The following is a 26,598-nucleotide window of genomic DNA, read 5'->3' as shown; positions in this document are numbered from 1 at the left end:
TTATTATTATTATTATTATTATTATTATTAAGAGATGAAGGATTTTTGAGAATAAGTTTCTTAGGAAAATATTTGGGTCTGACAGGGATGAAGTTGCATGAGAATGGAGAAAGTTACACAACGGAGAACTGCAAGCATTGTATTCTTATCTGACATAATTAGGAACATTAAATCCAGACGTTTGAGACGGCCAGGGCATGTAGCACGTATGGACGAATCCAGAAATGGATATAGAGTGTTAGTTGGGAGACCGGAGGGAAAAAGACCTTTGGGGAGGCCTAGACGTAGATGGGAGGATAATATTAAAATGGATTTGAGAGAGATGGGATATGATGACAGACTGGATTAATCTTGCACAGGACAGGGACCAATGGCGGGCTTATGTGAGGGCGGCAATGAACCTTCGGGTTCCTTAAAAGCCATTTGTACATATTATTATTATTACTACTGCTGCTGCTGTTACTACTACAAGAAAGGCAGCTCCTTCACATGCCACGAAGGCATTTGAGGGCATTGAAGTTGAGCCCCATGCTTTCTTGACCTCGGCACTAGAATGAGGTGGTGTGGTCGGCACCACGCTCCGACCGCATTTTATCCCCAGGAAAGACCCGGTACTCAATTTGACAGGAGGCCGAACCCTGGACCTTCCAATCCATAATCAGCTCTTCTACCAACTGAGCTACTCGGCCGTCATTATTATTATTATTATTATTATTATTATTATTATTATTATTATTATTATTACTTTAAACACTCAGAACCAATTGGGAAATTCAGCTGCTGAAAGTTGTTGTTTATTAGACAACTGAAATGAAGAGGGAGTATTTCGTCTTACAATTAATGACGGAAAGTCACAGCTTTAAGGCCAAAGAAGACGAACACAAAAGGGGAACATTCACCCTTCATACAAGGAACATAATATCAATTTTCCTGCCTCATATAAAACTCGGACTGCTTGCATTTGTTGCCAGAAATCTTGCAAAAAAGATGGCCAGCCAGCCGGGTGTCTTTTCGATGTTCGGACCAAGGATGGATCCACGCACTTAGGCTTATATTAGCTCTTTGTGAGCCCTATAATAAGTTATATGCAACGATTATTCAAGTCCGACAGGTGACCTAGGTCAGTGGCATTCGTGAATTCAATGCTGACAGGCGAGCCATCCTGCCAAAGCCCTCACTAGTCAGTTCCCATAACCAAACGAGCCCAGAGCCCTAAGCCCAAAATCCTATTATTAGCATCTGAAATTTTTACTAATCCCAAGACTTGACACCAGTCTCTTTTTAACCATGGTAGATATGTGAAGTGAGGACAAAATAGACAGTGTTGGTGGACTGAAAGTGGGAAAACGGAGTACTTCGAGAAAAACACTCTACCACGTCTGCTTTGTCTACCAAAACTCCAGGACCTGGCCGGGGATCCAATCCAGGTAGTTCGGATGGAGGACCAACGCGCTAGCGCTGATTCACAGACGTGATTGCCACTTAGGCTAGGGCTCCACTAGCTGTATTTGACGGCTGCTGTGAGCTGCAGTCTACTGCCTGAAAATGGAACACACGCAAAACAAATGTAGGTGGCTATATGGGCAGTATTTCACTGCGCCTAACAGAATTTCGGCGGCAGCACCAAGGTCTACTGCCAGGGGAATAGGACATGTTCCATTTTCGTGCCGTAATCCGTCGCCGAAGCCTGGCTCCACTGGCCGTGGTAGTCCTCCTGTTTCCAATTATCCATGAGGCGAAGCATCCCTTATGTATGAGCATTATTACTTGGTATGCTCACTTACTTACTTACAAATGCCTTTTAAGGAACCCGCAGGTTCATTGCCGCCCTTACATAAGTCCACCATCGGTCCCTATCCTGTGCAAGATTAATCCAGTCTCTATCATCATATCCCACCTCCCTCAAATACATTTTAATATTATCCTCCCATCTACGTCTCGGCCTCCACAAAGGTATTTTTCCTTCCGGTCTCCCAACTAACACTCTATATGCATTTCTGGATTCGCCCATACATGCTACGTGCCCTGCCCATCTCAAACGTCTGGATTTAATGTTCCTAATTATGTCAGGTGAAGAATACAATGCGCGCAGTTCTGCGTTGTGTAACTTTCTCCGTTCTCCTGTAATTTCATCCCTCTTAGCCCCAAATATTTTCCTAAGAACCTTATTCTCAAACACCCTTAATCTCCGTTCTTCTCTCAAAGTGAGAGTCGAAAATTCACAACCATACAGAACAATTACTTTGTATGCCTAGAACAAAATTCCGACATCCGGTAGAACTAAACAAATTTAGCTGGATATTCCCTAAGTTTGTGATGCATTGCAGCAAACATGCCTTCGTGTTTTTCTGTTGCTTAATATTGGATGTATCCACCATTTTCTTTGATGCAATCTTCGACGACAGCGAACCAATAGCAAACATACAATCACCTTGATAAATATTTGTAGTGTGCTCATTTTCACTGCAATTTTTGCTTGATCTTGTAGTACACAAAGAACATCACAACGCTGTTTTCAGCTGAACAACAGGGAGCCGGGCCAGAGCACAGCGGAGCGGTGAACTACAGCTTTCACATGTAGAAAATTTACAGCAAGTGGAGCCACCTTCTTGCAGTAAAAATCTAGGCAGTAGAATGCAGCTCACAGCAGCCGTCAAATACAGCTAGTGGAGCCCTAGCCTTAAGCTGCAGTGCAAAATGTTTAGTGTAAAGTATGTAAGGAAAAACTGAATCACTCTAGAACTATGTAGAAGTCTATATTTTGATAAATTTAAACTGTTAAGTGATATGCTTGTCATGTGGTAATCGTTAAATGAAGCTTTTTACAGTAAAGACCAACTGAAACAAAATGAAACTTCAGTATGAATTAATAAAACAGGTTATAAGCTTTAGACATTTAGGTGCCAGAATTGATTCGAAGAAATAGACATCTGAAAGAAAATTGTAGCTGAAGTAATTGAAGTGACAAAAATATTAAAATCATATCACATAAGGAAAATAAGTGAGAGGAAAAAAATCAATTAAGAATATGTACAAATAAGAGCAAAATAAGGGCTGATACTGCCAAGTAGCAGAAAATATTGCTGATAGGATCACGAGAGACCACATGAGAAACTGTATCTGAGAGAGTTGCACAGACTGAACAGAAATTATCAGGACGGACATTTTGGATGAGATCAAAGAAATCAAAACAAATTATTTTGTCAAGTAACTGTAGTGAGAAATATTGCCTTACGACACAATAACCACCGAAATAGCTCTGGAGTAACAAAATGAACTCATGATCCAATGTAGCGTGTGTGTTGTTTATTGGTTTGTTGCGTAATATTGAGTTTTGACAGTAATTTCATTGAAGATCGGTAACGAAGTGTTCGACAGAAAGACGAGGCAACAGTGTATTCTATAACGGTAGATGCAAGTCGGAAGCAAGACTACAGAGAGGGAAGAAGGAAATGCACAACCACCAATGTCCCCCCTAACTTACTGAACCTTTCGTGTAGTTTTGTACATAATTTCGGAACTCAGCCACTACTGTTACGTGAACACGTGTTCCAATGTTTTTATCTGTTCGCATTTATTTGTGTGAATATCTCAAAACCGTTCACAAACGACCACAATGATATTACACTGTCACTTTTAATTCCTCTCCCTAATTCATCTCTCGAAAGGGCCCTATCTAGTCCTCTTACACACGGTATACGGCACTGCATAAATTACTTTACAACTTTTGCTGTTTCTTTAACACGAGTTCTTTATTGGTGCACTTAAAAGCATGTCTTTCGTGCATTACCCTAGTAATCCTAATTCCAACGTTGGCAGATCCGACGACGAAACCCGAAGAAACAACTTGACTAATTGAAACTTCGTACAGAAGCACTATCGGTTCCTGGTCGTTTCACGAGATATGCTTCCTTCCATCTATCACCCCAAAATGCTTTCGTGATTTTTTATCCTATACTCGTACAACAAATAAGAGAGAATAGGAGTTATACGTCGATGATGATGACAAAAGATGAAACAGTTCAAACTGCAAAGGGATTAAATATCTAAAGGAAAAGTTAAATCCAAGGACATTATAAACTGAATAAAAACACTGGGGTGGTTCCTTCCCTGGTGTAAGCAGCATATGAAGTTAATAAGAAAGATAATTACAAAAAAAAATGAAGAGAAGTCATCAGTTATATGTTAATTTAGAACGAAATGGTTCTTGTTTACTAAAGATTATTTTTTGGTCCTACAGAATATATCTGTTATGGTAACTATTAATATTAGAGAAGAAAAATTCGCTCCGGCGCCGGGGATCGAACCCGGGTTCTTGGTTCTACGTACCAAGCGCTTTCACCATTGAGCTACGCCGAAGTCCAATGCACAGCACCGGATCGAACCCCCCTCCTCCAGTGTTTTTTCCCTTTGTGGCCTGACTCCAAGTTGGGCATGCATGTTGACATTTTATTAAGTCAACTGTCATTATACAAGGAGCGCACACAGTTGAGCGACTTGATGGTCGGGATTGGACAGTAATATGCACAGTAATCTGTACAAAAATATGCACTGTTGCTGGAAGACTTTAAAAATATATCTGTTATGGTGGTAACAATTATAATTAGAGGAGAAAAATTCGCTCCGGCGCCGGGGATCGAACCCGGGCCCTTGGTTTTACGTACCAAACTACGCCGAAGTCTAATCCACAGCACCGGAACGAACTCCCCTCCTCCAGTGCTTTTTCTTTTTGTGGCCTGACTCCAAGTTGGGCATATATTGACATTTTATTAAGTCAACTGTGGAATCCCGGCCACCAAGTCACTCAACTGAGTGCGCTCCTTGTATAATATCAGTTGACTTAATAAAATGTCAACATACATGTCCAACTTGGAGTCAGGCCATAAAAGGGAAAAAAACACTGGAGGAGGGGAGTTCGATCCGGTGCTGTGGATTGGACTTCGGCGTAGCTCAATGGTGAGAGCTCTTGGTACGTAGAACCAAGGACCCTGGTTCGATTCTCGGCGTCAGAGCGGATTTTTCTCCTCTAATATTAATTGAAATGGTTCTTGACTACGTAATATGAAATGTAGGGACAAAAATTATAGTCCAGTTTGGATGCATATGCCTGTGTCCCCGTCAATGCGGTGCACTTATTGTAGTCGGACTGTACTGCATTTCAAAAATACGTTGATATAAACAAGAGCAGCGCCACATAGACCAGGAATCCTCTCAGCTTCGCCAGATTGTAAAAATAAGTCTTCGTTTCATAAAATTGGCTAGCTAACGACGGTCAGTTGGACGATAAAGATAGTTCATTGTGTTCATCATATTATGCCCTCAGGAAAAGTGAGGGCCCACAGCGCAATTAGCAGGCGTTGTCATAGCAACTGGAGTCGCAAGTTTCGCTCTCGGTGTTTGTTGACTCACGTGCCATGCAGGAGTCAGACGCCTGGCGTCAGTCAGACGTCGCGGCGCACTGGGATCAATGTGAGGATGCGGGGAGCAGACTACGTGGGACCGCACAATAAGTGGAACATCGCCACTCTCAACAACGGGCCGTTTAATTATTTAGATGGAGGAGTTTGCCGCTGCGTTAATGACACGGTCGTGGGTCGAAACCTGTCTGGGATACAAATGTTTATCTAATCGCGTTCAAGTGGAATGAAGCGATGGTCAATTATATAGCAGACGTTTAGATCGGACATTTTCCGTTGCTGACAACGTTTGTAAGGTTTGTCGTCCTGGCTTGGCCTTTCGAGGGCCGAGCCCGAGACGAATACTTTTACTTGGACTTGCTTTGGCCCACTGTGCGCCTTATATACGCGATGACTGTCCAAGTCCGACAGATGGTCCGAGTGGCATTCGTCAATCCGATGCTAACAGGTGGACCACCTTGACTCAGCCCTGACAAAGCCAGATGCATCCTCGGATCAGAAGCCTTACAAAGCCCGAGGCCTTCTGTATATCAACTAAAGAAAAAAGGTATTTTACTAATAATTTCAAATTAGTATAACTCTGAAAATGTTGAGATTAGGACACAAGTTTATGACATTTCTTGCTCAGAATGTCTTCGGAAATAAGCTCCGTAAGTGGCGATAAATTCTCGTGAATCATCCTATCTAAAGCGATAGGAGTCTACCCGTGGAAGTATCGCTTCCACGAAAACGTGCTCTCTGTGGAAATAGCGAATAACTATGACATTGCACTGTATGGAAATTCAAAGAAAAAAAAACACTACGCAAAAAGTAACGTCTCCCGAAAGTGTACTGCGCCACCTCTGATCACCTGTCATCTGTACGCCAGCCACATACATCACATAACATCGTTTTGGGTTAAAATTACTACTGAAGTGATTACGGTGAATATTCAAATGAAGAGAGACAGTGGAATGATGGAAATGTGAGGACCTTGAGAAAAACCCTTAGGTACCTTTGCCTTTTTCCACTAAAATACGACTCAACTATCATCAGGATTCGAACCCGGATCTGCAGTCATCGTATGTCAGTGCATTGCAATAGAGCTATCCAGACAGCCTCATTGTATATGAAGGGTTCAGAGCCATAGTGGGCCAAGCGCCATTTATTAAAAACGGAAAAAGCAAGGGTTAAAGTTAAGTGAATACTATAGTTTAATGAAGATTAACATATCATTTAGTTTTAATGTGTATACTTTATTTTACTTGCTATATGTTTCCATTGAATTATGGTAATAACTTCATTTTAACCCTTGTTTTCTACGGTTTTAGTAAATGGCGCTTGGCCCACTATGGTTCTCAACCCTTCATATTATACCAAATTTTCCGATTCAAGGAACAAACATTTCTGAGATTTTTCCTTTATTATTTTTCCTCGAGTCTATTAGTCCGAACCTTTATTAAGTATTCTGTATTTACTTTCTACAGATAACTCTTTAAATTAAAAGGAAATTATTTCACTATTATATTACTCGTATGCCATCATCATTCTCGCCATAGCACTTCCTAGAATTGGTCCTGATCCATTCCATCTTCATTCTTGTGAGAACCATAAACTGAACTTAAACAGTCATTCCCTCAGTTGTCAGAGCGCTGGTACGTTCAACCAGAGGTCCCGGGATCGATACCCGGCCCCGGAACAATTTTTCCCTTGAAATTATTCAAATCTGCTTTACAGGGAGCTTTACCTGAAAGACTAGATTTGCATAATATATACGTCACTGTGTACGTTAACAGAAAACCACAATTACAAATCACACAGAGATTGTGTGCACTCGATGTGGGTCTCTGGCGTTTCGTCAGCCCACGCGAGTTGTGTGGATATAAAGGGAAGAGTTGAGACGGTGTCGGGTGGAGTTCCCGGGTAGCTCAGTTGGCAGAGCGCTGGTACGTTCAACCAGAGGTCCCGGGATCGAAACCCGGCCCCGGAACAATTTTTCCCTTGAAATTATTCAGTCATTTCCTCATTATACAAGATTACTTCTTAAAAACAAGGCAAACACAAGATAGATTGGACACCATCAGTCCTAAGGTTAGGAATGTAAATTTCCACTTTTCTTCCAAAAATCGAATACGATCTCCTAGACTCATAGCTGCAAACGCTGTCGCCACACATCACTGGTACAGATAAGGAAATAAAATGTGGGCGAGTCTTGGTAGCAGTCCTTCTGAATGTAGGCAACAAGACTGTAATATACATTTAGGCGCTCTTGTTTACTGCACATGCGCAATGCGTCGTATCTCGGACTTAGTAAAATTAGGCGGCTCCTTTTTTTCTGGGTCTGGGCCCATTTTTTTTCTGGGTCTGTACAGTTCCATAACTGTGAAGGAGCATAAGGGGCAGCTACTTAAATCAGACTTATTTTTGCAACATTTGTTCTTAAAATGGTTACAACTCACACACCTGCACCAATACATTGGCAAGTGGCTTTGCCTGGGCCAAATTTAAATCTTATGTAAGGCTAGAGACGTGTACACGTGTTACTAGTACTCCAGGGATTCGAACTAAGATTCACTGCTTCCGTCTGAAAGCATTAAACTGGATTCATAAAAGTGATATTGAAAAAATTATATTACTTTTTATTAAGCTTCCCTGTTTAACTAAAAGTTATTCAGACACGATTAAAAAATTAATTTATTTATTTTAGTAACGATAACGATGAAATGACAATGACAGAAAAACCTACATAGCACCTACCACAAAAAAATCTGGTTCAGAGTAATTCAATAGCCAAAAAGCTTTTTCTTTTTGAACCAACATTTTTACGCTAAACTGAGGTGTCATTTTCTCAATCGTGGCGTTCCTTGTAGTCATATCGATGTGTACTTGATTTTTTTTTTCGGTGTTATCATATACCAAGTTCTTTTCTATCTTGACTGAATTCTGGGCATCAAATATGAATAAATGAATGAATTACTTTATTAATTAATATGAATGAATAGTTTATTAACTACAAATGGGTTTCCACTCGGTGTTAGTTACAGGGAAAATAACAAGACATACGTTTGATACAATTCATAAATTTCATTATACTTGTAATTATCCATTCATTGTTTTCTTAAATGCACATCCCAAACAAGGAATACTCACATATCAGAAAATACATAATTCCGTACGTACATACATTTATAAATAAATACATAACATACACACATACATACTACATACATACATCCATACATAAGTGCATAAGTTACACACATACATGCATGCATACATACATACATACATACATACACATACATACATACATACATACATACATACATACATACATACATACATACATACATACATACATACATACATAACGAAAATACACGCTTATATATGGTAATAGATTGGAGTAGATATGCACAAAAAAAGGATATTGTTCAACAGCCGATACAGTTTGGAACGTACATAGGGAGTGTTTCCAAACACACACACACACACACACACGCACGCACATGTAGAAAGTTCCTCTTTGAGTAACTCTACTCCGCATATCGAACATGAAAGCTCTTAACTAGAACTTTTTTATTCGATTTCACCACATCATCTGCGTACACAACAGGCTGAGAGCTGTAGTAGATCAGCTGGGCACTCCAAGTCAGCACCAACAATAGCACTGGATGACGCCACAACATTCTAGACATTGAATCACGGCATGCAGCTAGATGAATGGGTTCGGAAGAAATACTGGCTGCAAGTGAAAGTGTGATGTCTTAAAATACAGTATGTTCCCAGAATGATTACATTTCTAGGAAAATGCATCTACAATTGATGACTAATTAAGAATGGTGAATAGAAAGATGGCTGCTAGGGAACGGCAGTGCCCGAAAAAATTCACATGCTTCATACCTTAGGGTTTCATTTTGAACTCTGCGGAATTTGAACTCGGTGGAATTTGAACTCGAGAGCCAGTTTTCAAAGACGAATACATTAACAATTCAGAAGTGTTTCTAGGAACTCAGTCAGAAGGGTTTCTAACAAAATTATAGCTATGGATTCTATTAACTGAGTGAATCGAAATTATGTATGGATAAACATCTGAATGAGTTAATGAATTTCTAAAATTATACAGAACATTTTGTGAATTTATTAACGTGTGAGTCAATCAGTTAATCAGGGGATGTATTTAGAATGAGAATTGTGAGTGGGTGAGTAAGAATGCAAGTGAATAGGTGAGTAAACGGACAAGTTGCTGGTTATAAGTGAATGGCCGACTGATAGATTTCCTACCAGTCAATTACATTAAGAGATGAAAGAATTTTTAAGTAACTCTTTCTGAAACTCCTAAAAATAAAATTCCACAGCATATATCTTGTATATGAGCTTTTACTTTTGGGGTAATTGTATTTAGATTGTCATTTGTGAGATACTCGGTGATTAAATACCACAATAACCACAATAATCAGTTTAAATCCATATGCCCTTCCAATTTCAGCTTCGAACTGACAGGGAAGATATTAAGATAATTGTATAGGCCTAATTGTCATTCAAATGTTACATGGTAAACCATGTTGAACTATAGAATACCGGTAAATTATTCATTGACCACCACCACCACCACCAACAACAACAACAACAACAACACTCTTTATTATCCGACCATTCTGTTTGCGGAACGCCAGTTCTCCTTCTTGACAAGTTGGCCAAAAGTGAGTCAATTACTTTAAGGAAGAAGCCAGTCCTGAATTTTGTTCTTCCATCCAGAGTGCCCTCAATACTTCGCTCTTCATCATAAAACACTGTACGTTTCCTGACCTGTGTGTAATTTGGTGATTCAGATTTACAAATAATCAAATCAAAGTTTTCATAGTATTCGAATTCATTAATTTTTCCATTAAAATCCTTCTAAAGTTAGCAATTGTTTGGTAGTTGTTACCAGAGTTAGTGTCTCTTCTTGTAAACTGTCCCTGCACTTATTGATCGTCTATAAAAATATCAGCCAAAAAAAAAACAGAAAGAAAACTAATTATAAAATTATTTAACTTGAGCTCAAGATCTTCAGCTTCTAAAGTCCCGTCTTAAAAATTCTTATCCTTGTGCCCCTTAAAATTTTGTGCCCTGGGCATTTGCCTATTTTGCCCAGTTACGAGAAGGGTCTGCATACAATTCAAAATTTGATAGCTAACACTCCATCTTCTAGATCGAATAATTTACCATTTGCAACGAGCAAATGCTGGGTAACTTTCGGTGCTGGACCCCGGACTCATTTCACCGGCATTATCACCTATATTTCATTCAGACGCTAAATAACCTAGATGTTGATACAGCGTCGTAAAATAACCCAATAAAATAAAAATATACCATTTGCACAATTTTGACATCGGCACTTACAATGAAGGCAAAAAAATGTCAGCAATAAACTATAGGGCCTACATTTCAAATTGTACAGGTCTGCAAATCTTGCAAATTATTGACCAAAATAATATTGATAGTAATATTAGCTTTAAATTACACTGTTTGTCGAGTATTAATGTCATTCAGTCTGCAACGTAAGTATTGGCACACACTGTAAATATCAAAGGACATGAACTCCGTAAACAGCTAAAGCAGACTAATACATTAATAAGCAAAGAGTTGTCGTCAGCAGCGGACAGTAATAACCTTGTGCGGCCTTGAGATAGCGCAGATGTGATACAAAGGGAGGGTCCGACGAGTCAAAAATACGTCGTTCACAAGAATAGCTACACGTTGTTGCTATTAGAAACGGATCTTAATCTCATTTCACACTTTAGCATACGACGTGAAGCCATTCGGAAGTCAAGAGCTAATGCATGAACTTTTCGAGAGCTGCGGTAATTCTTACGTCGACGATTAAATGTATTTGAAGTGAGAACTATCGACGCCAAGCGATTATTTTCAATTGTTCTATATTGCAAAGAAATCCGTTTTACAGTGTAAGAGAAAGATATATACGGGGAAAAAAAACGTGAAAAAGAGTGAGCGAAAGCCGGTTAGGGGAGGAAGAAGTGGTAGAATGAATATAGAGAAGAAAGTGATTAGTGAGAAAAATAAGTGTAACTAGTGAAGTATTTAAAAAATGAAACAATGATCTAACGTAGATGTGTCTATAATAGTAGACAGGGATGGAATGATAGAAGATAAGAGGGGAAGAATAAAGAGGAACGAGATAATAATGAAGTTATTAAAGTAGGTAAAATCTAAAGGTGGAGGCGGCCGGGTAGCTCAGTTGGTAGAGCAGCTGGCTACGGACTGGAAGGTCCGGGGTTCGATCCCAGGTGGTGACAGGATTCTTTCTCGTTGCCAAACTTTCAGAACGGCCCCGAGGTTCACTCAGCCTCCCGGGGGTAAAAGGCGGTCAGAGCGTGGTGCCGACCACACCACCTCATTCTAGTGCCGAGGTCATGGAAAGCATGGTGCTCTACCTCCATGCCCCCCCAAGTGCCTTCATGGCATGTTACGGGGATACCTTTACCTTTACCTTTTTTTAAAATCTAAAGGTGGAGAGTTTATGAAAAAAGAGGTTACTAAGAGACGTATTGGTGACAGAATAATTAGTGTATAGGTATTAAATAAGAAAAGATAGAATATAGTAGGCAGTATTGTTGTAAAATAGATTGTAATAAATGAGCCGTTGAGAGCAGAAGTGGTGGAAGTCAAAAATGGATAATGAGGGTTAAAGTAAACATTCTGTAAAATACATCGCAAAGTAGCAATTAATATTCAATTTATTTAAACTATTAGTAGTCAGTGGATAGCACGAAGGACATATTACTTGCTACTTTGCGCTGTATTTCACAGAATTTTTACTTTAAACCTAATTACCCAATTTTGACTTTCGCCACTTCTGCTCTGAACGGCTCAAATACAGTTAGGACAAGAACTTGAGCACAAGGTAGGTCAGGTTAAAAGTGTTAAGGGGCGTGAGTGTAGCTCACTAAATAGGAGGAAAATATTAATAGAAGTTGTCGAATGATAGATGAAGGAGAATCTTAGATTGCAATAGGGGTTAAATTGGGGAAACTGTAAGGGAAGAGAATATAAATAGCCTACAGTCGTGGCCAAAAGTTTAGAACACCCCCTTGAAAAAGGCAATTTTACTCAGTATATCATGTCACAACTTTAAATAATTATATCATTTTAGTATAGCTGAAAAGAATAGTCTTTTTTATGTATGATATGTACAAATCAAAAGTTATATGTTATGGAATGGGCGGAATTGTACAGTTTTATTTTTTCTATAAAACACAAATCCAATACTATAAAAAATTCTGTAAATTGTAATTTGCGCTTCTAATAATTAATATTAATTTCCAATATTCCTAAAATGTAAAGAGACAATTTAAAAAAGAAATTTGAATTAATTGTCGCCATTTTTTCAAACAACACACAAATTAACACAATTTTCCAATTAAAAAATAAAGAGTTAAAAGTCATATTTTGATTAATAACACAATATTTCTCTCCGAAATCCACTTAGAACTTTGTAGGACCACTTTTGCATTGTAACAGCACGTATTCTCTTTGGCATTAAGTTTATTAGATTCTATATATAACCCTTTCTCAGGGTTGTCCAACATTCTGCTAACTGCAATTTCAATTCTTGAAGATTTCTTACGTTCTTTTTGTGTATTTCCTTCCCTAGAATTCCCAGATATTCTCAATGGGGTTCAAATCTGGACTCCTAGCAGGCCAAGACAGTAGCGGTATACCATTCTCGGTGAACCATGCCTTGGATTTTCGAGAAGTGTGGCAGAGGGCATTATCTTGCTGATATGACCAAATCTTTCTTGGATAAGAACTTATTCTGACGAACACAACTAATCAACTGAAGCTCTCATATATTTTAGAAGTACCTTTCATCTAGCTATATTTACAATACACACAAGCAGCTTGAAGAAACATGTAAACAAAACATCTTCCACCCAAACTACAGTCATCCAACCCTAATAAAAGGACCACTCCTAACAATAACAGTTTACTACAGGCAATAAATTACAGTTGTCACTCTGTGGCTTAAAGAAAACGTAAGAAACCTCTTATTTTTCTTGATATTACAATTGATCCATTCTTAAACTGTTTCGAAACCATATTTTCGTTACTTTTGAAATTAATTTTTATTATTGAGAAATTCATTTTATCTGAAAAATGTAAAAAATTAAAAAACACAAATATATTTTTAAAACAATCATTTTTTAAAATAAAAAATTAAAACTTTATACATTTTCAGCTGTAACCAGTATATTTTCAGTACTAATAAATATTCAGGAAATACTTTCTATATAAATATTATATTTAAAAAAGTATCAATTTTTGAAGAGGTGCTCTAAACTTTTGGCCACGACTGTATATAGGAGAATCTTAGATTGTAATAGGGGTTAAATTTGGAGAAACTATAAGAGAAGAGAATATAAATGTAATAGCAGAAATACTAAATGAAGTGTTGAAATGAAAGAAATGTAAACGTAAATAAAATGTGGTGATGACCCCGTATACAAAAATACGAGGGCCATCGCTATTTGTAGATGTACGAAACAGCTGTTGACAATACATATTCATATTCTCATTCATATTCACATAAGAAAAAAAAAGAATAAAGGGTCTGTAAAAAGGAAAAAACAGGAAAGAAGAAAAAAGAAAAAAAAAACAAGAAAATCAAATAAATGAAAATAAACGCGAAAAAGAAACACATTAGAAAAGAATGAAAAAAGGAAGAAAGAAAATATATAAGAAAAAATAAAGAAGTAACGGAGATAATAATAGAAATACAATGAAAGATAGAATGGAAAAGAAGGGGAATAATTAAATTTTTTCATTATGTTGTGATTGATATTAGCGTTTAATTATTTTCTTGAACTGTATTCAAATTAGATTCACAAATGAAAAGAAAGTCTGCTACTTAACGACGCTGTACATGAGATTCTTTAGCATCGATTGAATTGGTGATAGCGAGATGAGGCTATGTCATTATCTGACATTCTTTTAAGTTGAGAAAAACCGTGGGAAAAATCCCAACCATACGCCAGTGGCCATATCGTGTATTTAAATAAGAAGAAACAGCGTTTTCTGGATTGTACGCGAAAGACATTCCACACAAACCAAAAAATTAAAACATTCAACTTCTTATGTAAATAATACGGTTTAATTAGATGTACTGTGTTATTAAAGTTTTACAAATTTCACATAAAATATCTGTTATTATACTTGTAATCAACTGTAATGTTATTTTCTATTAATGAAAATCTGTTTTAAAAGTGATTTAAATATCAAACATATTGGTGATTTATGATTCTAATCACGTTTATCTTCACTTCATATTAGCAGTGCAGCTAAATAAGACTTAGTGTTCAGAACCAATTGCTTCCGAACATTCATCAGCTCATAACAAGGGAAACTGAGAACCAATAACATATTATCGCCGCAGCCTCATGCTTAACATGCCGGCATCATACAACAACGTGTGGTGTGCTTTTAAAACATAATTTTGCCGACCGATTGTTGCTCTGTAGGTTTCACTCTAAGCGTCACGTTGTCACGTTTACTTCCGCGATAAGAATAAGCACTAGTTTGTTATATTGTTAAATGGATATAATAATAATAATAATAATAATAATAATAATAATAATAATAATAATAATTATTATTATTATTATTATTATTATTATTATTATTATTATTATTATTATTATTACTGATTCATATACGAGTATGTTGACATTCTTAGCTCTTAATAATAACTCTTTAATAATAATTTTTAATCACATACTTTAATGTTCGTCCTCCTCGGTTTTAGTCCACGTGAATCAAACAAATAGGTGTCATTTTATAATGGAAGCAGCTTATTGGTTGCAACATTGAAATTGAGGCGAGTGATTGGAGCGGCGAGACAAGAAATTGAAAACAATAATACAAGTAAATTTCAAAGACCTGCCGAATGTTACTCACGAGGCCGCTCAAAGACCTGCCGAATGTTAAGCATGAGGCCGCAGCGATAATAATCTTTTTTGAAAGTACGACCCTACGAGCAACGCAGATAGTCCTCGCATGCAGTTTTGGGTTCTGTAGCAACTAGAACCACAATATTTCTTTAGATAATTTCTTCGAAGATAAAGCATTTCCTTCGATACGGACAATATCATTTCATTTGTTAGTTCACACAACGTATTAACGAAACAGTTACAAAGATAATCGCCTAATCCCATTTAACTTTAGTCCTATTTTATGCTCTTGTTTTAAATGGACATTATTATTCACGTTATTAATAAGTCATATTTCATGTGCAACATTTCCAGACAATTGAAAAGTAAATGCTGATTATGAAGAAAATAGTTTTAACAGTTTATGAGATATCGCTGTACTCAGTCAGACAGACAGACAGACAGACGGAATGCCCAAAATGACATGTTCTATATCAGGGATGGAGTTGTAGATATATACAGATATAGAGGTGCATGAAACTTCTCTAACTACTTCAACGCAAGTAAACTTCTGTATACCCGTGATGAAACAAACTACGTGCCGATTGTGGTACCCAGCTACACCATCCGCAACAAGTGCAACACTACGTGTTCCTCTCCAGCCATCAAATACCACACATCTGGTGGTGGTCTGTCTTCCCTCACACATCTACGCGAGTCATGTCCCCTTCAGGAAAGCAAAAATATAGGGGGTTCCGGTGCCCAGCCAGATTTCTGACTCGCCTAGAAGCCACAGCCAATGTCATCTACCAATTATAATTATTGGACGAATCATGGCAGACGATCGGTTCGGCGTCACGCAAACTCAAGTGGTGCCCTATTTTTCGATACATATGTTAAAAGGGAAGTTTCGGAAAAACGGAAGAAGCTCGAGAAAAACTTTCACAACCTTAGTTTTGACCACCATAAAAACAACTCCACCATTCCCGAGATTTGAACTCGGATTCACGGTCGTCGTAAGCAAACACTCTGCCCACTAAGGCGGCTTTTCGTTGATAGGGATGTTCTAAATTTGTATCTCCGTGAAAATTTCGAAGTCGATATTTTTGCAACACCCCAATAGTTTCAATTCGTATAATCTACCTAGAATTACACATTACCATATTATAAAAAGAGAAACTAGACCGATTGAAGCACTGAGGAAGAGACGAACAAACCAACATTCATAAGCTGTTGCTATTGCTTCGGAACGGGAAAATCAGTGGCCAAACTTTGTTGTTGTTGATGAGGATGATGATGATGACGATGATGATGATGATGATGATGATGTAACAAAGGTCCGCTGATTTGGCTATTTAGATAGAGTGTGTGCCTTCCGACCAAGTGGTTATAAATTCGATTCCCGGCGTGGACAATGCAAGAAATGTAACTTCCATCCACAGGACTGGGAATTTCTCCGTTGTGTTGTGATTGTCCTGGGATGTCTCAGCGATGGCCCTACGTCATACGACCCCATGACTAGGTAGGCTCGCATTTGTGAGATGCCTAGTGTACGAACCAATGAATGTTCCTACCCTATCCACATTGGTATTGAAGTCGGGTAAAAGGGCGGGTTAAACAGAGTAAGTAAGAAAGAAAGAAAGCAACAACAAAGTAAAAAAGAAAGACTATTATAAGAGAGAACAAAAATGAAAAAAGTAAAGGAAAATAAATTAACAGAAAAGGAAGAAAGTTCGAGAGAAAGGAAAGAATTAATAATATAAAAAAAAAAAATAAAATGAAAGAGAAACAATGTAACTTACTTGACCGGTTGCAGGAATGATGAAAACGCGTTATTATTAACAAACAGACTGATTTTAATATCACATCGCAATAATATTATTATATCTATACCTCCTATACTGAGAACGAAAAACAAAGGATCCTGAATCATTGTTACAGACGATTATCGGGAATTTCGGACGCGCCATCACGATCCATCATCAGGCACTAAGTAGAAGCGATTAGAAAAAGTGGGCAGCACAATTGCAGAACCAATCAATCACGTCCAGATGTAGCACAAGGGGCAAGAACGTGCGGTCCGTCACATTGCGCCATGGTCCCTGCCTGCCAAGTCTATTGTGGTGTCTTGTGACGTCACAGTTCGACCGCTGTTTTACCGAGCCACATCCACGGGAAAGGCTAGAATAAATAACACGTCAACACAATTCTGTAAAAATAAGCTGAATGCTAATTACTGTAAAGTCTTGATATTTCAAATACGAATATGCAATCGAATTTTATCCATCACGACAGGATTTTGAGATATGACAGGTGTTTTTTTATTCTTTTTGAGAAAATTTTGTACACTGGCTCTTCGAATCTTAAGCATTATACAAATTTTGTTTATCCTCGTAGCATCGGTTTATGGTTTTACTTCAGTTCTCAAATAGGCTTCAGTGGAGAAATAGGCCTCAAGGAACGCCAAGCATTATCCTGTCTGTTCGAGTGGTTATGTCACAGGGTCGTCGAAACGGGGGGAACTCATATGACAGTTACTTAACTGGGCCCTTTTCTTTAAATTATTCTAGACAGTTGTACAGAGACATCATTTTATTTTTACTTCAATTTTTATTGTACCTGAGTTTTTTAATTTACTTCCCTCCCACCCCTTCTACTAGTAAACTTCCACCCGTCCTCACACAGAACCAAGGCCGCATATGCAGTCAGAGACGTTCGGTCATAGTAGGCCTAAACAGTACTGAGTGAGTGAGTGAGTGAGTGAGTGAGTGAGTGAGTGAGTGAGTGAGTGACTGAGTGAGTGAGTGAGTGAGTGAGTGAGTGAGTGAGTACACTTCGTTCCAGAAATATGGTCGCATTTTCCAGTGAAGAAAGAGCATTCATTATTGAATCATGGGTATTTTCGCACAGGTACTGTTACGTCGTTTGGTTACGTCGCATCCTGGTTTCCCTCACACATTTCTACTGGCCTCTCTGTAAAGGCTAGTGGATACGTAATATTACACAAAAATATTTTAAATAATTTAAATAAAAAGGCCTCGTTCAGCAACTGTCACGTGATTTTCCCCCTTTCTACGACCGTATGACATAACCACTTGGACGGACAATAGATAGCATATCTGAATAAATTTATCTGTGCAGATCGGGCAGAAGTGAAGAATGAATTTACAGTACGTAAGGTACTCTGTTATAGATCAGGTAGAGAACTATTTCAACATGAGCAGGATTATGGCTCCCCATGTCGCCTGATTTGAGTGCTTTGCATTATTTCTTTTCGGGTTATTGTAAAACAGTTATGTTTGCTAAACATCCTACAACAGAAGAATTACAGAATTACATTCAAGAAACAATGCATTCTATTTCCGAAGATATGCTTAAAAAAACGTCTTCGATAATATGCACAAAAGAATTGAAGCCTATATCGAAATGAACAGTCACCATTTTCAACAGTTTGTTTAAATATCCAGATTTTGATTATTTTTCAATTTAAATGCACTATCCATTTTGTATGTTAATATGCTGTACACAGTATACTATACATTTCGTAATGAATACGTTCGACTGGATATTTCAGTTAATGAATAGAAACACACTTACTGTTAATACTGTGCTATATTTAGAGTAAATAGAAACCGAACGAAAATTATAAAAATCAAGATCGTAATATTGACTAGTTTATGTAAATAGATGTACTACTTTTCTTTCCTCCTATACCTAGTAAAGTGATTTGTTTTTATTTTACGCTAGTGTCATCAAACTCTGATCGTGGAAGGGGTAACAAACAGTGTTTTTGATCCTCAACCGTTAATTCAAAGGTATAGCCAGATTAATATTAGAAATATTAGTAAAAATAAAACGATGTCCCTGTATAATATTACGTATACGCGACATAACCACTCGGACGGATAGTTATATTGTCATGATGCAGGTGAGCGAAATCATGAAGAAAGAAAAACTTTGCGCTCTTCACATATTTTTACAGTACAAACGAGGCCTATTTCTAAGATACTCAGAGCTGTGAATGTCCCCTAAACGACCAGCGTAACAGCTGGCTCCACACGTAACGTCTACGAGAAACAACGCCAGATTGACCCAGTAATTAGAGGTACGCCAGATTATAAGCCTCTCGCTGTTGTCGATGTTGTGGCACGAGCCAAAAAACTATGTTGACGACCTCTATTTTGGTTTAACAAATGTTACTGACTTTTCTTCGAAAAGCAAGCTACTGTGCACCCAAATTTTGTTTCGACCAATATCTCATGAAACAGATTTCTCAGTTCAGACTCCTACTTCCACATGGAAAAGTTTCTGACGATATTGCTAGCAAAAATGAGATGGATGTGGCTATTATCAAGATATTACGCCCCTGGTCCCTCAAAAGAGAAGAAAAATCATATACGTAAGTTATAATAACGCATACTGGTATCAACTACTATTTCAAAAGTAAAGGTGATGAATGATATGTACAGAGATTACTTTGTTTCAAAACGAAACTAAAACTTACTGATTTATTTTGCATTCACAGATAGTGAAGTTTCTGCATGCAGTAATGTATCTGGATTAATGTTACAAATACGTCTCATAAGTAGGCTTAGTATTCCAGCTACCTAAAGACTGAAGTTAAAGACACATTGGGTATATAGTACGCCGAACACAGGTAATGCAAGGGATAAGGCTATAAACAAACACGTCGACGCTGCGTGTTCGTGGAGTACAGTCAATTCCCAACATTCTGAAGCTATACTAGTAAACACATGCTTGGACCGTGATGTTCATTTTCGTCTTGATCTTTGCAGAGTATAATAACGTGCATTCGTAAATTACGGAACTTAACCGTATGCGAATGTCACTAGAAATGATTTTATATTGCAAGAAGTTCTTTCAACAGCACATGACGTTATTGGTGCATGATGGTACAAGATACTGTCCGATATTTTTTCGTGTTTCATTAGGATATTGCATGTTGTTCTTCACTGAAAACCCACTAATTTTATACGTACCTTTCCAGAAATTCCCTAAAATCTAGATTATTTAATCTAGATTAACTAAACTCGATCGCATGTGCAGTGTTGAGGTCATTTTAAAACACGTTTAAGGATTTTCTATTGGATAAAATAATCTTAACGCTTAATTTTGAATGACATTATAAAAGGCAATAAAATGTTTCTCAAAATTAACTTCTTGCACTTACATTTGAATTTCATTCCTAATAAAATGACAGTAAACAATAAACAAAGTGTTTTCATTATGACGTACTACAGATGGAACAGAGTTACAAAGATATATGAGGCTCCATCGCTGATGAGAGACTGTTACTGGTTTTGATAAGGGAATAGGGTAGCCAATAACAGGCCGAATGTATTAAAGCAAAACTTCTTCATAACATCATTTTTCAATCAAATATGAATTGATTAAAAACAAATTCACTTTTCTTTATACTCATAATACTGCACCATTTGCATGTTTATTCAGCATTCTCTATTGTTCCTTTAAATTTGTGATATTCTTATTTAGACGTTTACTAATATTACAGTAACTCTTAATGTACGGATGATTTTGAAAGGAGACTTGAATCTTTTAATTTAGAGTGCAAAAATTAGTGACAAATTTTAATTTTATTTCTCTATATAAAATTTTTAATAAAATATGTTAATTAGTTTAATTAGTTTAATTAAATGTAGTCTTTATAGAAGTATGTAACAGTATTTCCTAAGTTATTATTTCAAGCCATATCCGTAAATTAGCGAATTCTGCAACGTAACATTTGAAACCTTTTACTTTTAATCTTCTCATGGAGGAAGAACGAAAACTTAAGATATTATGGATTATGAAACAAAGAGAACTGCATAGTATGCGGTATCGACGACATAACTACACGTGGTAGGTCAAAAATTGCCCAAATTACAGATCTTGTAAATATTTCTGGTAGGCTATAGTTGTGGCACCTTAACGCACATCAGCCTGCCAGCTATGATGAAATTCTTCTAGCATTGGTACACCTTTGAAAAACAACATTTTTTCGAAAACAACCAAAGGTTTTCACTTGCATCTGTGATATTTGATAATTTACTGTGCTGAGGAGAACCTATAGGTGACGTTGGTCTGCTCGTGCTCGTAATGAACCTGTTGAAACTCTCAACTTGTGTGACAAAAGACACAGTGGAAGACCACATACTGCAAGTGATGACGGTCATCGGAATAATGTCAATGAACTCATTGCAGTGAATCGTCGCATAAAGCAGGAACACCTGTCAATCCAGTGTGGCATATCAAGGGAGCGTGTGCAGGAGATAATTGCACAACTGGGATTCCGGAAAATTTGTGCACGATGGGTGCCTCGAATGCTCCTTCCTCACAGGAAACAGAAGAGATCGGACGTTTGCCAACAATTGTTTCTGCGCTACTAACGGGAAAGCGACGATTTCTTAAAGAACATTGTCACAGGTGACGGAAGCTGAGTAGGTCTACACCACTTCGATCCCGAAAACAAGAGGTCGTCAATGCAGTTCCGCCACAAAGGATCACCTGCACCCAAAAAAGTTCAAGAGTATGCCATCGGCATGAAAACTCATGCTTAGTCTTTTGGGATATTCCAGGTGATGCATATGGAATTCATGCCTAAAGGCACTACCATTGATTCTATAAGGTATTGTGAAACCCTAAAAAACAAAGCACGAATTCGAAGGGTTCGTCCGGATATGGAGCAGCCCCTCCTACAGCTTGACAACGCTCGTCCGCACACCAGTGCAATGAAAACAGAACACATTCAGCGTCTTGGTTTCGCTGTTGTTGATCATCCTCTATATAGTCACGACCTGGTGCCATCAGATTTTCATCTGTTCCTAAAACTTCCTTATTCTGACGAAGCAGTGCAGACAGTAGTGAGGCTGTGGTTCATTACGAGCACGAGCAGACCAACGTCGCACAGTACTGATGTCGACACATTGATCACGATAAACAGCCTTCAATCTCCGATGAATGTCTATCGGGGGCACATTTTCTGCTGAAAACTCGATCACAGCACGCTGCTTCAGACGCTCCGACATAGTGCAAGTACACGCCGTCATGTTTCAGGCTATAATTCAGAGCTCTCTACTGTCAGAGATACGAAACTTGCATCACTGAAAGCAGAAAGTTCACTGAATACAATGTACTATCACTAATATTTTTAACTATATTCACAGCGACAAGAAAAAGAGGTGCCATTACTTTTCAGCATACACTGAAAATGTCAATTTTCTTTGTACTAACCCGATAAGCTGCCCTTGAAATATAAGCCGTGTTTTTCATACAGCACAAGGTAAACTAATTGCTGTCATCGATGAACAGTGTATATGTTTAAAATGACTGGATTCAATAATTTCGAGGACTAGTTGCTATGTGGCACTGTTGTGCATTGTATGCTAAGAGTGCAATCGAAGTGCTACATAACACTTCGATTGTACTCTAGCACATAATGGACAACAGTGCCGCATAGCAACTAGTCCTCGAAATTATTGAATCCAGTAATTTTAAACTCAAGTGGAAGCTATATGTCTTTATAGGACAGCAAGAAGCTACGACTATTTCTGTACCTGAAACCAAAACCTAGGAACACTAATACTTAATAATTATAATCAATCTAGCACCCTACCCTATGTAAATAGCATTCATTTAGGAATGAAATTCCCCACGTAGCCTACGAACTTGCTTCAATCTCTGGATGTATGAGATGATGATGTTTAGTCAACTGTCTGAAGACAGGTCTGAACCTCACAAGTGGTATCAAGAAGGCACCACTTATGAGGCAACTAGGCCAGGATATAATGGGGAGGGTAGCCAGTAATATGAAAATAAATATACCTGAACGTGACAGATCTTCATCTAATCTATGTTAGTCTCAGGTGTGTGTGTGTGTGTGAGAGAGAGAGCGAGAGCGAGAGAGAGAGAGTTCACCATTCATGTATTACGGTCTTCAATGCACTAATTATCTTAAAGTTTTGAAGGACCAAGAGGAAGGGTTAAGAATAGAATTAACAAAATTTTTCCACATACTGATAACTTCTAACGAGTCGTTGAAGTTCATGCTTGAAAATTCAATTAACCTGCTTGATATATATTGTATATTTTTGTATAACTTTTGTCTTGTTCCATATCTCAAAGCTGCAATGCTGATGTAAGATCAATGGAATATAATGAAATGAAAAATGACTAATAACTACTGAAGACAAACAAGACGTGTGGGACCAATAGGCTAATCACACATACAATTGAAATGTGACCAAATAATTAACGGAGTAAAAGTTTTTCTTTTTGTAATATATGCTGTAGTGAAACAGCAGTATCTATACTTCTACACATACGGTACCATTAAAGTTTAAATATAATGAAAATTGACATCCAATCAGAAATTGAAACAGTTCTAAAACTATTTATATATAAAATTCGTAGGAATATTGAGGCCAATAGATATGTAACAGCAACACTGAAACAAAAGCATTAGGCAAATACAGAAATATGCGTACTGTACTGTAAATTCTTCGAAAAATTACTGAAAAGTACTCTCGGGTTATGAATCATAACAATAGGGAGTTTGTCAAAAAAAATTATACATCAAGAATTCAACGTCAGTTTTCAACATATTGAAAGGATGGATGACGCAGTATTTGCAATGCAAAATATGCGTACTGTACTGTAAATTCTTCGAAAAATTACTGAAAAGTACTCTCGGGTTATGAATCATAACAATAGGGAGTTTGTCAAAAAAAATTATACATCAAGAATTCAACGTCAGTTTTCAACATATTGAAAGGATGGATGACGCAGTATTTGCAATGCAAAATAAACCACAAGGAAAGAGACAGCCAGGAAGATCCCGTATATGACGGAGTGACAACAGCCTGTCATCTCCAGAATGACTGCCGTCACACATAGGTCACTGACCTAAGCTAAGTGAAAGAAAACGGATTCGCGATAGATTATGTGGAAACTGCTATAATAGGCGGACGGCTAATGTCGGATTTCTACGCTGGAGGCCCACATTCATTACCAAGAGACGTTCAAATTGAAATTGCGTTTGAAAAAGACTGTGATACGACAGTTTCATTGCAATAATCAAACCTGTTCTCTATAATTTTATTAACAACCATCCCCATAAATAACTACAACTTCCGTACCGAGCTCCATGGAATCCCTCATTATGCCGCCGGCGACGTCAGGATATTGCAGTATGGCATCGTACATATGGCATATGGCATATTCCTCTTCTAGCAATACCCCGATAATGACCTTTGAACAATGGCGTAGCTTAGGCGGTAACATGGTTGCGTACTAATCTGGAGTGCATTCGGTCGTGGGTTCGATTCCCTCTGACTAAGTGTTTAGATTTTTCTTGTAGTTTTCCTCAACTGTAGGGTGAGTGTTAGATAATCACATGGCAAATCCACGGCGTCAACTCGCCAAATACAAACTCGCTATCACCAATTACATTGACGTTAAATAGTCTAGTTGATACAGTGTCGTTAAATAGCCTACTAAAAATAACGCCCCCCCCCCTTCCGGCTTGCAGCGCTACGCCTTAACCGCGACGCTACCGTCGTGACAGTGAGATCCAACGAGCGGTGGAGTTACCAGATCACGAATGTTGTGGGAAGATATGAAGGAGAATCCCGGCAGCAGTCAACAGCCCAGTTCGGTGAAGTATTGGTCGCGTGTTCTGTTCATTGTAGCATTATCTATATTAGTGTTTGGCAATATGTTATAAAGTAAAATGAGTCTCACTGTAGCAGAGATAGTTTTTATTGTAAAACATTTAGTGAAAAAGAAAAGTTAAAAGAAATTGAAGCGACGTTTTAGACGACGATATTCAGAAACACGTTCCTTCACAATCGTACGTTTATAAACTTCTCCATAAGTGGAGAGAAAAGGACTACTGTAAACAAAAACAAGGGGCGAAAGGATTAATGACATTCGAGTGGACTTTGAATTGAGTCCCAAAAAGTATTTAAGGCGTTTATTCCAAGGAACCATGTTATCTTACGGTAAGTAGGCCTAATGTCATGTTTCACTTATTTATTATCCATTTCGTATATTCCTCCACCATTTATTAATCATAAATTTAATTCATTATCCATTGCTCAATTTATTAATTTAGCAGAATATTGTATATATTTTAAGGGTCAGGCAGTGACAGAATCGGATGGCTGGCGGCAGACTCCAATTTTCGTTGGATCTCCATGTGAAGTCTTACTTACTTACTTACTTACTTACTTATAGCTTTTAAGGAACCCGCAGGTTCATTGCAGTCCTCATATAGGCCCGCCATCGGTCCCTATCCTGAGCAAGATTAATCCAGTCTCTACTTCTCTCAAATCCATTTTAATATTAGACAACAAGTGACCGGCTGCTATACGCTGAGTCCCCTTCGGAAGACTTCGGTTGATTCCGTGAGCACTGAGGTTTACACGTGAAGAAATTTCTTATGCACGACTTCGCTCTGTTTTTTCTTTGTTGCTTTTTCTGTCTGTTTATAGGTCAAGTATTATGATTATGAATAATCTACAACTAAGATCTATTCAAGGAGTAAATTAGATACAAAATAAAGATAATTTCCCTAGTCGTGTGAACCAGGCGCTGCCCGAAGTGGACTCTGACAAATTCACACTACAGGAGATCGGTCATTTTTTGTGTTTAAGGCCGTGCATTTAGAAAAGCTGAATTTCTTTAACATGCGGTCAAAATGTACTGAAAAAAAACGCAAAGCAAAGAATATATTTCCTGTTTCCATGGAAAGAAGACAGTTCACTCCTTTCCTTTGGGAAATAGAATCCCAAGCTCGGTTTGTAGCCAAAAATAGAGAATGTACGAGTAAAAACGATCCGCCTCCAAACCCCATGTACAGAGTGAACCGTAAGCAATGTAATCAATTTCAGATGATTATTCTTTCAGATGTTTCATACAAAAAAGTTTAATACAATTTTGCTCGTTTTTTTATTCCTTTTCGAGATAAAAATTATTTTATATTAAACATTCCATAATGCGTTCTGGAAAACCCATTAATTTAATTGACAATATGCTCAGTCAATTTTAAGATAGCAGTCTATTATGATAATAAATTATTGAAATAATTTTCGTTTTGTCCTTTAAACATGCTGCAATTTGATCCGAACAAATGTAACGCTTTAAAATTCCTTTTCAGAACGAAAAGTTATATTTGTTACGTTCAAATTTCTGCACATTTTAAGGACGAAACTAAAATGCTTTAATCACTTATCATAATAGACCGCTCTCTTGCT

At 37.7% G+C, this 26,598-nt stretch overlaps 1 protein-coding gene and 1 non-coding gene across 3 annotated transcripts in view; both read right to left on the bottom strand.

The window, feature by feature from the left end:
- The window catches only part of SNF4Agamma (SNF4/AMP-activated protein kinase gamma subunit), a 1,170,361-nt gene that overhangs the window by 615,774 nt on the left and 527,989 nt on the right, over positions 1-26,598 (bottom strand). The gene's annotated exons all lie outside the window — the stretch shown is intronic.
- On the bottom strand, positions 4,287-4,359 carry TRNAT-CGU (transfer RNA threonine (anticodon CGU)). The gene has a single exon. It is a non-coding gene; the product is annotated as a tRNA-Thr (tRNA).

The sequence above is a fragment of the Periplaneta americana genome, chromosome 9 (assembly GCF_040183065.1).
Source record: "Periplaneta americana isolate PAMFEO1 chromosome 9, P.americana_PAMFEO1_priV1, whole genome shotgun sequence".
NCBI classification, from domain to species: Eukaryota; Metazoa; Arthropoda; class Insecta; order Blattodea; family Blattidae; genus Periplaneta; species Periplaneta americana.
The sequence above is the reverse complement of the archived record's forward strand: the minus strand, read 5'-3'. Positions and strand labels throughout refer to the sequence as shown.